The 10,335-nt window shown below is 42.6% G+C and overlaps 1 pseudogene across 1 annotated transcript; it reads left to right on the forward strand.

Moving 5' to 3' along the window:
- Positions 1-7,402: 7,402 nt before the first annotated feature.
- Positions 7,403-9,507, forward strand: LOC309667477 (akirin-1 pseudogene; annotated as a pseudogene). The gene has a single exon. The product of its transcript is annotated as an akirin-1 pseudogene (transcript).
- The last annotated feature ends 828 nt before the right edge of the window (positions 9,508-10,335 follow it).

The raw sequence follows: 10,335 nt of genomic DNA on the forward strand, positions 1-10,335 counted from the left end.
GCGAATATTTACTGAGTACCTACTATATCTCAGAAACTTCCTAAAAGACAGGATGTACAAGTTGTGAACAAAACAAAGTCTTTGTTTTATGAGCTTACATTTTATTGGGGGAAATAACCTCCAATGTTATTTTCTAATCAGAGATTCTCAGATTCAGCAATTCCAAGTAATGGTAGTCTTGCTTGGCAAACATTGGTAACAGATTTTGGCCAGGGGCTCAGGGCCCTAAGGAGATTTTGTATATCAGAGTGAGAGCAGTTGAGACCTCTGGACATCACCCTGACGGACAGGAGCCCAACCACTGGGTGCTGTTCTGAGTCCTGAAAGTGGAGAGGCTGGTTCAAGGCTTTTGTTCTCCAAGGTACGATTAGTCCTGGGTGTAGCCTGTGGATGGGAGGAGAGGAGAAAGAGGAACAGGTATAGGCATCAGGAGTTGCATATATTCGCAAGTCACCAGAGCTGGAAGGCATCTTCGAGATGATCTCTTCAAACATCCTCACTTTATTTATTTTATTTTATTTTTTAATTTTTTAAATTGAAGTATAGTTGATTTACAGTGTTGTGTTAATTTATGTTCTTTTTAAAATATTCTTTTCCATTATGGTTTATCATAGGATATTGAATATCGTTCCCTGTGCTATACAGTAAGACCTTGTTGTTTATCCATTCTATATATAAAGGCTTACATCTGCTAACCCCAGCCTCCCACTCCATCCCTCCCCCAGCCCCCTCCCCCTTGGCAACCACCAGTCTGTTCTCTATGTCCGTGATTCTGTTTCTGTTTCATAAATAGGTTCATTTGTGTCATATTTTTGATTCCACATACAAGTGATATCATATGGGATTTGTTTTTCTCTTCCTGACTTACTTCACTTAGTATGATAATCTCTAGTTGCATCCATGTCACTGCAAATGGCATTATTTCGTTCTTTTTAATGGCTGAGTAGTATTCCATTGTGTGTGTGTGTGTGTGTGTGTGTGTGTGTGTGTGTATATATATATATATATATATATATATATATATATATATATATATATATATATACCACACCTTTTTATCCATTCATCTGTCAATGGGCATTTAGGTTGTTTCTATGTTTTGGCTATTGTGAATAGTGCTGCTTGAACATAGGGGTGCATGTATCTTTTTGAATTATAGTTTTGTCTGGATATATGCCCAGGAGTGGGATTGCTGGACCATGTGGTAATTCTATTCTTAGTTTTCTGAGGAACCTCTGTATTGTTTTCCACAGTGGCTGCACCAACTTACATTCCTACCAACAGTGTAGGAGGGATCCCTTTTCTCCACACCCTCTCCAGCATTTGTTATTTGTAGACTTTTTAATGATGGCCATTCTGACCAGTGTGAGTGGTACCTCATTGTAGTTTTGATTTGCATTTCTCAAAACTTTGAGGTCCCTCCCAATACCACATGTCTGTGATTCAGCTAACCATTCATTACAAACCAATATCCCTTAACTGAAAAAAAAAGTGATCTTGATTTAAAATCAATCTTAGTATGAATTAGCAATAGGTGAATTAGCGATAATACCCTCATTTTAGAGGCAGAGTAACTGAGACCCAGAGAGAAATGCCTTTCCTGAAATCACAATCAATGATCATTAGCAAATGGGAATTAAAAATTGAATTTGTATGTATTGATAGGAGAACTAACATATTACAAATTAGTGTGAATAATGTGATCCTAATTTTGATTAGAAGTCATATGTGACTATCTTTTGGAGATGAGATTGCAAGGGTTTTAAATTTTCTTTGGTACGCATTGATGTATTTAAAAATATTCTACAGTGAGAATGCATAATTGTAAAAAAACCCATTATTCAAAAGAACTTGTATTTTCAGTGACTCAAAGGAGATAAACCAAAACCCAATAGCAGTGATAGAACACACACACACACATTTTTTTTTTTTCACTTTTGTGAATCTTCCACATTTAAAAAATAACTGTTGTAGAGATTGCTAGTCTTCCCAGTATGCAGTTCTCCTCTCCTCTGGGCATGCAGCAAGCAGGATTACCCTTCCTTGGCTCTTGCACTTATTGTAGGATCATATGACTAATTCTGGCCAATAAGTGGTAACCCATGTGATCAGAGGAAATGGCCAGGATTGCCTCAGGGCCACCGCATTTAATTTCCAGTGCGAGTCTTTCTAGCACCAGAGAATTCCAAGTCTTGTACTGAGATTGAGGTGTCTTAAGATGGAAGCTTCCCGCACCACTGAGCGGTGGACCAGGAGGACAGCTGCCCTGAAGAGGTGCTCAGACATGCTGCGGACTTTGTATTAAAAAGAAATAAACTTTTCTGGGTTATGCCACTGAGATTTTGGTGGTGTTTGTTGCCCCAGCATTACCTAGTCTATTCCGACTAATACAATAACATGTATAACTTATATACTATATATAACTTATATATTAAAAAGAAGTATTACCATTTCATGAAATATAATCAAACCTGTACCATAATCAGAAATGCTTATGTCCAATTTTATATTAAATTATATTTTAAAGACTAATCAATTAAGATTGATTTTAAATCAAGATCACTTTTTTTTTTTCAGTTAAGGGATATTGATTTGTAATGAATGGTTAGCTGAATCACAGGCATGTGGTATTGGAGGGACCTCAGAGTTTTATCTTGCACATTTCACAAGTTCATATATAGAGAGGTATATAGCAACCATCCAATACAAGTTAAGTTGTCTAAACCAGGGGTCCCCAACCCCCGGGCCTCGGACCAGTAGTGGTTCGCGGCCTGTTAGGAACCAGGCCTCACAGCAGGAGGTGAGTGGCCGTGAGTGAGCGAAGCTTCATCTGCCACTTCACATCCCCCTCATCGGTCGTATTACCGCCTGAACCACTGGTCGCATTACTGCCTGAACCAACCCTCCATCCCACCCCCCGTGGAAAAATTGTCTTCCACAAAACTGGTCCCTGGTGCCAAAAAGGTGGGGGACCGCTGGTCTAAACCAATGGGTTCCAAAACTTTGATGAGCTGAAATACCAGGAGAACTTAAAAAAAATTGAGACCCCGAAGTCACACTTCTGGAGTTTTGGTTAAGGAGGTCTAGGATAGGACCTAGAAATGGCATTTTGAGAAATCTGCCATGTGATTTCAGTCACAAGTCTGGGAATTGCTGGTCTAGAGGATGACTTTCAAATTGAATTTGTCATTACTTAAAATTAAGCTTCATTTAAATTTTGTATTCACATGAAAACTGAAATCACTTTTGTAAATTCAGGTCAGGTTCTTTAAAAGCAGAATCCAAGATGGGGATTCATGTGCATGTGATTTATTAAGGTGTGCTCTCAGGAGAAGCCTGTAAGGGAGTGGGGAAAGCTGGGCAGGGGAGGGGAAGAAGCTGAGCAAGAATATGATTTCAACCAAGTCTAGCCTCAGCATGATTTTGCAGATTGCTTGGAAGTGCAAGTTGTACCACAGACTTGCCCCATTTGGGATCAAGGAAGCTGGGCTTCTGCATAGCCCCCACACTGGGCAGTCATTGGCTAGGGGCAGCCTGGGTTGGAGGAAATGTAAACTGTGAGGTGCCTGCAATCACCCAAAGACAATTTTAGGGCGGAGTTTGGTAAGCTCTTAGCAGGAATTCAGTTGGTAGCTGGGGCATAAGTGTACCAAACTGGAAAAGAAGATCTCAGGGACACCAATAACATCTGCTATAGTCTACCTCTGCCACCACTTAGATCCACTTGCATCTCAGATAGAATTCACTTTATCTTGTCTCAGCTTCTCCAGGATTCTGGGTAGCCATAACTTACAGTGAAAGTTACAAGAGAGGAATGGGATGAGTCACAGCCCTCAATTCTGTAGCTGGCCCTCAGGCTGCCATTGACACTTATCTTCTCCTTTCTCTCCCACCCATTAGAGATTCTCTTCACCTCCATTTAGCATTTCTGCTGGTCTAGGTGGCTTGACTGGTGGAGTAACCTAGACCCTCAGGGGGTCTGAACCCCTTATTATCATGTCCTTATCAGGCCATGGTTGCTCTCTTTTGCCCATTTACAGTTAAACTTGGCATGAGAGTAAGAAGAGACACCCAGTGGCAAACATGTTCCTCCCTGCCCCCACTCTTGTGGCAGCATCCCTACCTTCTTACGGTGGTAAGGGTTGATCACTGCTGGAAGTAAGGTGAGGCCTTGCTTGGACTGGTGGTGTACTGGCACACGGAGCACAAAGTGTCCAGGAGGCAGCCATACGTTTAAGTTCAATGAGACTCTTATTTTGTTCCCTGGTGTAAGCAAGCTCCCTCTGGGGACCAGGACCTCTAGACGCCCAGAGTCCAGAGTTGCAGGCATGGGAAGCACAAATTCCCTAAGGGGATCACAGGGAATAAAGGTGAGCAGGGACCTCTCCTATTTCCATCTCTTGGTTCCTAGATGGAATATTCTACCCCTGGAGGACATTCCACTTATACTGGCCATTGGTTTAAGGATACCTGGCACCTTGCATGCATCTTGAAGAGGTCATTTAACCAGTATCAGATTAGCCTCTTTTGGATGATGTGGTATGTGATAAGACCACTGGATTCCATGTGCCCACTGCTTTCTTCTTTGGCCATTGATAGGGTCCCTTGGTCCAAGGCAAAATTGTCTATGGTTTCATGATGGTAAATCAGATACTCTGCAGGAATGGGACTAGAGAGAGTGAGGAAAGTGAGGTGCCTAGGGTGCAAACCTTAAGATGAGTACCTTAAGTGTACAAAACTCACTCTTTTGTACTCTTCTGTACTGCTTCACCTTGGTGCAGGCCCTGACTCTGTGAGCCTTCAAATAATGCTGTTAGTGGAGACACTCCAGGCAGGAAAGGCAAATGATATACCCAGAATATGTGCCAATCCTAGTCAGGATGAATTGCTGCCATTTCCAGGATGGATAGTTCCAGCTATGGCCCAAATGGCCATCAGTGGCTGGTTGGCCTCCTTGAAGGATGGTACCATATTGGGGGCCTGAGTATTGGTCTTTGTTGCTGATAGGTTGGATATCAGCAGCAGCAGTAGCCAGATCAACCTTGGGGAGAGAGAGATGGTGCTGTAGGGCCTGTGCATAACCTCCATCTCTGTCACCATGGCTGTTCCACTCATGATCCCGTTTCACCAACACTAGGGTGGCCAAGGACAGAGGCTGGCTAACATCTACTGGATCCTGTCCACTTGATTTTTTCATGCCTTTCCTGCAGTAGAAGCCCTCTGGTGGGCATTAATGTGTGATACAAAGTGTACAATTCATCAAAAAGATGCATGCACCCCAATGTTCATTGCAGCACTATTTACAATAGCCAGGACATGGAAAAAACCTAAATGTCCATCAACAGAGGAATGGATAAAGAAGATGTGGTACATATATACAATGGAATATTACTCAGCCATAAAAGGAACGAAATTGGGTCATTTGTAGAGATGTGGATGGACCTAGAGACTGTCACACAGAGTGAAGTAAGTCAGAAAGAGAAAAACAAATATTGTATATTAATGCATATATGTGGAATCTGAAAAAATTGGTATAGATGATCTTATTTGCAAAGCAGAAATAGAGACACAGACATAGAGAACAAATGTATGGATTCCAAAGGGGAAAGGGGTGGGTGGGATGAATTGGAAGACTGGGATTGACATATATACACTATTGATACTATGTCTAAAATAGATAACGAATGAGAACCTACTGTATAGCACAGGGAACTCTACTCAATGCTCTGTGGTGACCTAAATGGGGAGGAAATCCGAAAAAGAGGGGGTATATGTATACGTATAGCTGATTCACTATGCTGTACAGTAGAAACTAACACAACATTGTAAAGAAACTATACTCCAATAAAAATTAAAAAAAATAATTTAAAGTAAAAAAAAACCCAAAGTGTACAATTCAGCAGTTTTTAGTATATTCACAGAGTTGTGCAAATTTTAGTACATTTAATTACCCCAAAAAGAAACCCTGTACCCTGTAGCAGTTATCCCCCATTCTGCTTCTCTCCCCTTCTCCCTGCCCCAACCCCAAGAAACCACTAATCTACTTTCTTTGTCTATGGATTTGTCTATTCTGGGCATTTCACATAAATGGAATCATATAATATGTTGTCTTTTGTGTCTGGCTTCTTTCACTGAACATGTTTTCAAGGTTCTTCTATGCTATAGCATGTATCAGTACTTCCTAACTTTTTATTGCCAAACATTGGCCATTGTATGAATATACATTTTGTTTATCCATTCATCAATTGATGTACATTTAGGTTGTTTCCACTTTTATTTATTTTGGTTTTTTTTTGGCTGCGTTTTGTCTTCGTTGCTGCGCGTGGGCTTTCTCTAGTTGTCGCGAGTGGGGGCTACTCTTCGTTGCGGTGCGCGGGCTTCTCATTGTGGTGGCTTCTCATTGTGGAGCACGGGCTCCAGGCGCGCGGGCTTCAGTAGTTGTGACATGCGGGCTCTAGAGCACAGGCTCGGTAGTTGTGGTGCACGGGCTTAGTTGCTCCGTCACATGTGGGATCTTCCCGGACCAGGGCTCGAACCCGTGTCCCCTGCATTGGCAGGCGGATTCTTAACCACTGCGCCACCAGGGAAGCCCTGTTTCCACTTTTTGGATATTATGAATAATGCTGCTATGAACACTTGTGCACAAGTTTTTGAGTGGACGTATTTTTTCATTTCTCTTGGGTTGCTGGGTCAGATGGTAACTCTATGTTTAGCATTTTGAGGAACTGCCAAACTTTTCCACAGTGACTGCACCATTTACATTCCTGCTAGCAATGTATGAGGGCTCCTCTTTTTCTACCACAGATACCTCTAGTACCACGGGATCTGTGGGTCATATGGCCTGTGTGACAGGGTTGCTCGTTATGCAGGCTGAACTTGCTGCAGAATCCTTTTTTGCTTTGAGTTCCTCTCAAAACTGACATCCTTCCACATCCTCAATAAATAGGTCAGAGCATTATCCCCCAGTGTGATATATGCTGCTTCCAAAACCCAAAAGGCTTACCAAGGCTCTTTCTTGGTAGCAGTAGGCATAAGGTACAATATCATGTATTTTACTTTGAAGGGGATGTCCTGACAAACCATTGAACCCCTAAACACTTCACTGATGGGGCAAGCAGGCCCCTGAATTTTTGTAATATTTATCTCCTGGATATCCAGAGTAGTTGCCACTTCATGGTTACCAGGTAAAATTAATATGCTGTCATCAATATAGTGGACCAGTACAGTATTTTCTGGAATGTCCAGATGGCCCAAGTCTCTTCAGGATATTTTGTGACAGAGGGTGTAATTGTTGTATACGCTTGCCCATCCCACCTGAAGCAAACTCCTTCCAATCCTCCTTCCTGATAGGTATTAAAAATAATGCCAGATCAGGCTGCGGAGCGGGAGGTTGGGCCGCAGTTAAAGTCGCGTCGGCTCCTGGTCCCTGGCCCTTCAGCGGCATGGCGTGCGGGGCGACGTTGAAGTGGCCCATGGAGTTCGAGGCGGCGCTGCTGAGCCCCGGCTCCCCGAAGCGGCGGCGCTGTGCCCCTCTGCCCGGCCCCACTCCGGGCCTCAGGCCCCCGGACGCCGAGCCGCCGCCGCTACTTCAGACGCAGACCCCACAGCCGACTCTGCAGCAGCCCACCCCGCCCGGCAGCGAGCGGCGCCTTCCAACCCCGGAGCAAATTTTTCAGAACATAAAACAAGAATATAGTCGTTATCAGAGGTGGAGACATTTAGAAGTTGTTCTTAATCAGAGTGAAGCTTGTACTTCGGAAGGTCAGCCTCACTCCTCAGCACTCACAGCACCTAGTTCGCCAGGTTCCTCCTGGATGAAGAAGGACCAGCCCACCTTTACCCTCCAACAAGTTGGAATAATATGTGAGCGTCTCTTAAAAGACTATGAAGATAAAATTCGGGAGGAATATGAGCAAATCCTCAATACCAAACTAGCAGAACAATATGAATCTTTTGTGAAATTCACACATGATCAGATTATGCGACGATATGGGACAAGGCCAACAAGCTACGTGTCCTGAAGCTTTCTTGCATATCTGGGTACCAGGTTTGACCTCAAGAGATGGCTGCTGTACACTTTTTGCAACTGGTTTGATATCACATTTCAGCTCCAACTTTGCATCCTGAGAACACTTAAATGTTTCTGCAGGTCCATTTTATACAACTTGAAAGACCTTAAAACTTTCCGGTTGCCACAAGCATATCTTTCTTTTCTGCTCATCCAATAAACAGCTGTGCCCTACTGTGATAGATTTTCCAAACAAAAATACCTGGAGCAGCAGTTTAGCAAAATATGCCCTCAGTGGCACTCAACAAATGGAGTTTCCCCAAGCACAGTTCTGTAAGAAGTGTGTGTGAGAGTGTGTGTATGTGTGTGTATGTATTTTAAGTTATTATTTGTATTGTGCAAATTTTTTTGATCTTGGGGATTCTGGCTGTGAATTTGATGCACGACAATTATGGTTAAAAACATTTCCTTGGTCTACAGAAGATCATTAATGTTTTGTGACCATATAAGTTGTAACAGTGGATTGTTTTCTGTGTAGGTGTTATTGTTAAATACAGGGACTGTTTCCAGGCACAGAATATGAATCATAAGTTAGAATGGACATTAGATGTGATTATGACGACATAGCGAAGGTCTGTGGTCCTAGGTCTACAAATGCGTGGTGAGGAATTAGAACAAACCCGAGACAGGCCATTTGACACATGACTCTGCCTAGCTGTGTTAGAACATTACTTTGACTCCAAGCCTTAAAATACCCACGTGGAGTCTGTGCTCACCTCATTCACACAAGGAGCTCCCTGGACACTGAACCTCTAAGAAGGAAAGGAGTCTCCTCTGGAGCAGGGGCAGCAGGGTTTGCTTGGGAGCTTGACAAAGGTGAGCATGGGGCTGGGCCATGCCCCGGAGGCACTGCTACTTGGGAGGCGCCACTTCACCTTTGTATCAGTTATTAAAAATAGAATTTGGATCCTTTGGTCAGGTTCCCCCAAATTCTTTTAAGAGATGTCCATGTTCAATTGCTTGAGCTTTGTTTTGGCAACCCCCTGCCTGAAGTTGCTTACAGACTGTTCTTCACCTTATTTCCAAGGCTGAGGAACAGAAAGTAGCCTCTGTTTTGAGGAGGTGGAAGTTAAGTATACATTTATTTTTTACTGTGACTTGTTCAGGACCACGTTTTACAAAATGCCTTGTTTCCTTTATTATTGTTTCTGGAAAGGAAAGTTCTATTAAAATTGTTTTAGTTTGAATATAGAATAGTTTTTTTAATTAAGGCTTATTTTGAAAAAAACAGTTTAATTCAAATGTATGCCAGTACCTTCCAAAGTAAGGTAATATTCAGAGACAGTTGTCCTTATCAGATGGCTTAGAGAAGTTTCTGGAATATTCACATTCGAAGATTCCTTATTAATGAATGTCTTTGACTTAAATCTAACCAAAAACTGCAACATTATTCTTTGTACATTTTCATTATATAGTGTTAACAAGCTTGGTTGCAAACAAATAAAATACTTAAGCTATTTGTTTAAAAAAAAATAATAATGCCAGATCAAAAGCAACACTGTGAGGGCTTCCCTGGTGGAGCAGTGGTTGAGAGTCCGCCTGCCAACGCAGGGGACACGGGTTCGAGCCCTGGTCCGGGAAGATCCCACATGCTGGGGAGCAACTAAGCCTGTGCACTACAACTTCTGAGCCTGTGCTCTAGAGCCCACGAGCCACAACTACTGAGCCTGCATGCTGCGACTACTGAAGCCCGCATGCCTAGAGCCCGTGCTCCGCAACAAGAGAAGCCACCGCAATGAGAAGCCCGCACACCACAGCGAAGAGTAGCCCCCGCTCGCCGCAGTTAGAGAAAGCCCGTGTGCAGCAACGAAGACCCAACACAGCCAAAAATAAATAAATAAAATAAATAAATTAAAAAAAAAAAAAAGCAACACTGTGTACCAGAGGCCATGTTACTGTGTTCTAGTAAAGATGCTAAATGTAGCACAGCAACTGCACTTGGTCCTACTTCTTGGTAGATGTGAGTAGTCCACTGTCATCTGACATATTCATTTGTTTCTTAGAAGGGCCAGACTAGTGAATCAAATGGACATATGGTGGAGACAATAACCTCTGCATCATTTACATCTTTGAGGGTAGTACCAATCTCTGCTGTTCCCCCAGGAATGCAATGTTGTTTTTTTATTTATTATTTTGTCTAGAAGAGGGTATAGTTTCAGGGACTTCCACTTGATCTTTCATACTACAGTAGCTTTTACTCCATAAGTCAAGGATGAATATGGGCTTTCGCTAACTGCTAGGTAAGACCATTTCAAATATATATTTAA

Source organism: Balaenoptera physalus (assembly GCF_965194825.1).
Source record: "Balaenoptera physalus genome assembly, chromosome: 10".
Classification (NCBI taxonomy): Eukaryota; Metazoa; Chordata; class Mammalia; order Artiodactyla; family Balaenopteridae; genus Balaenoptera; species Balaenoptera physalus.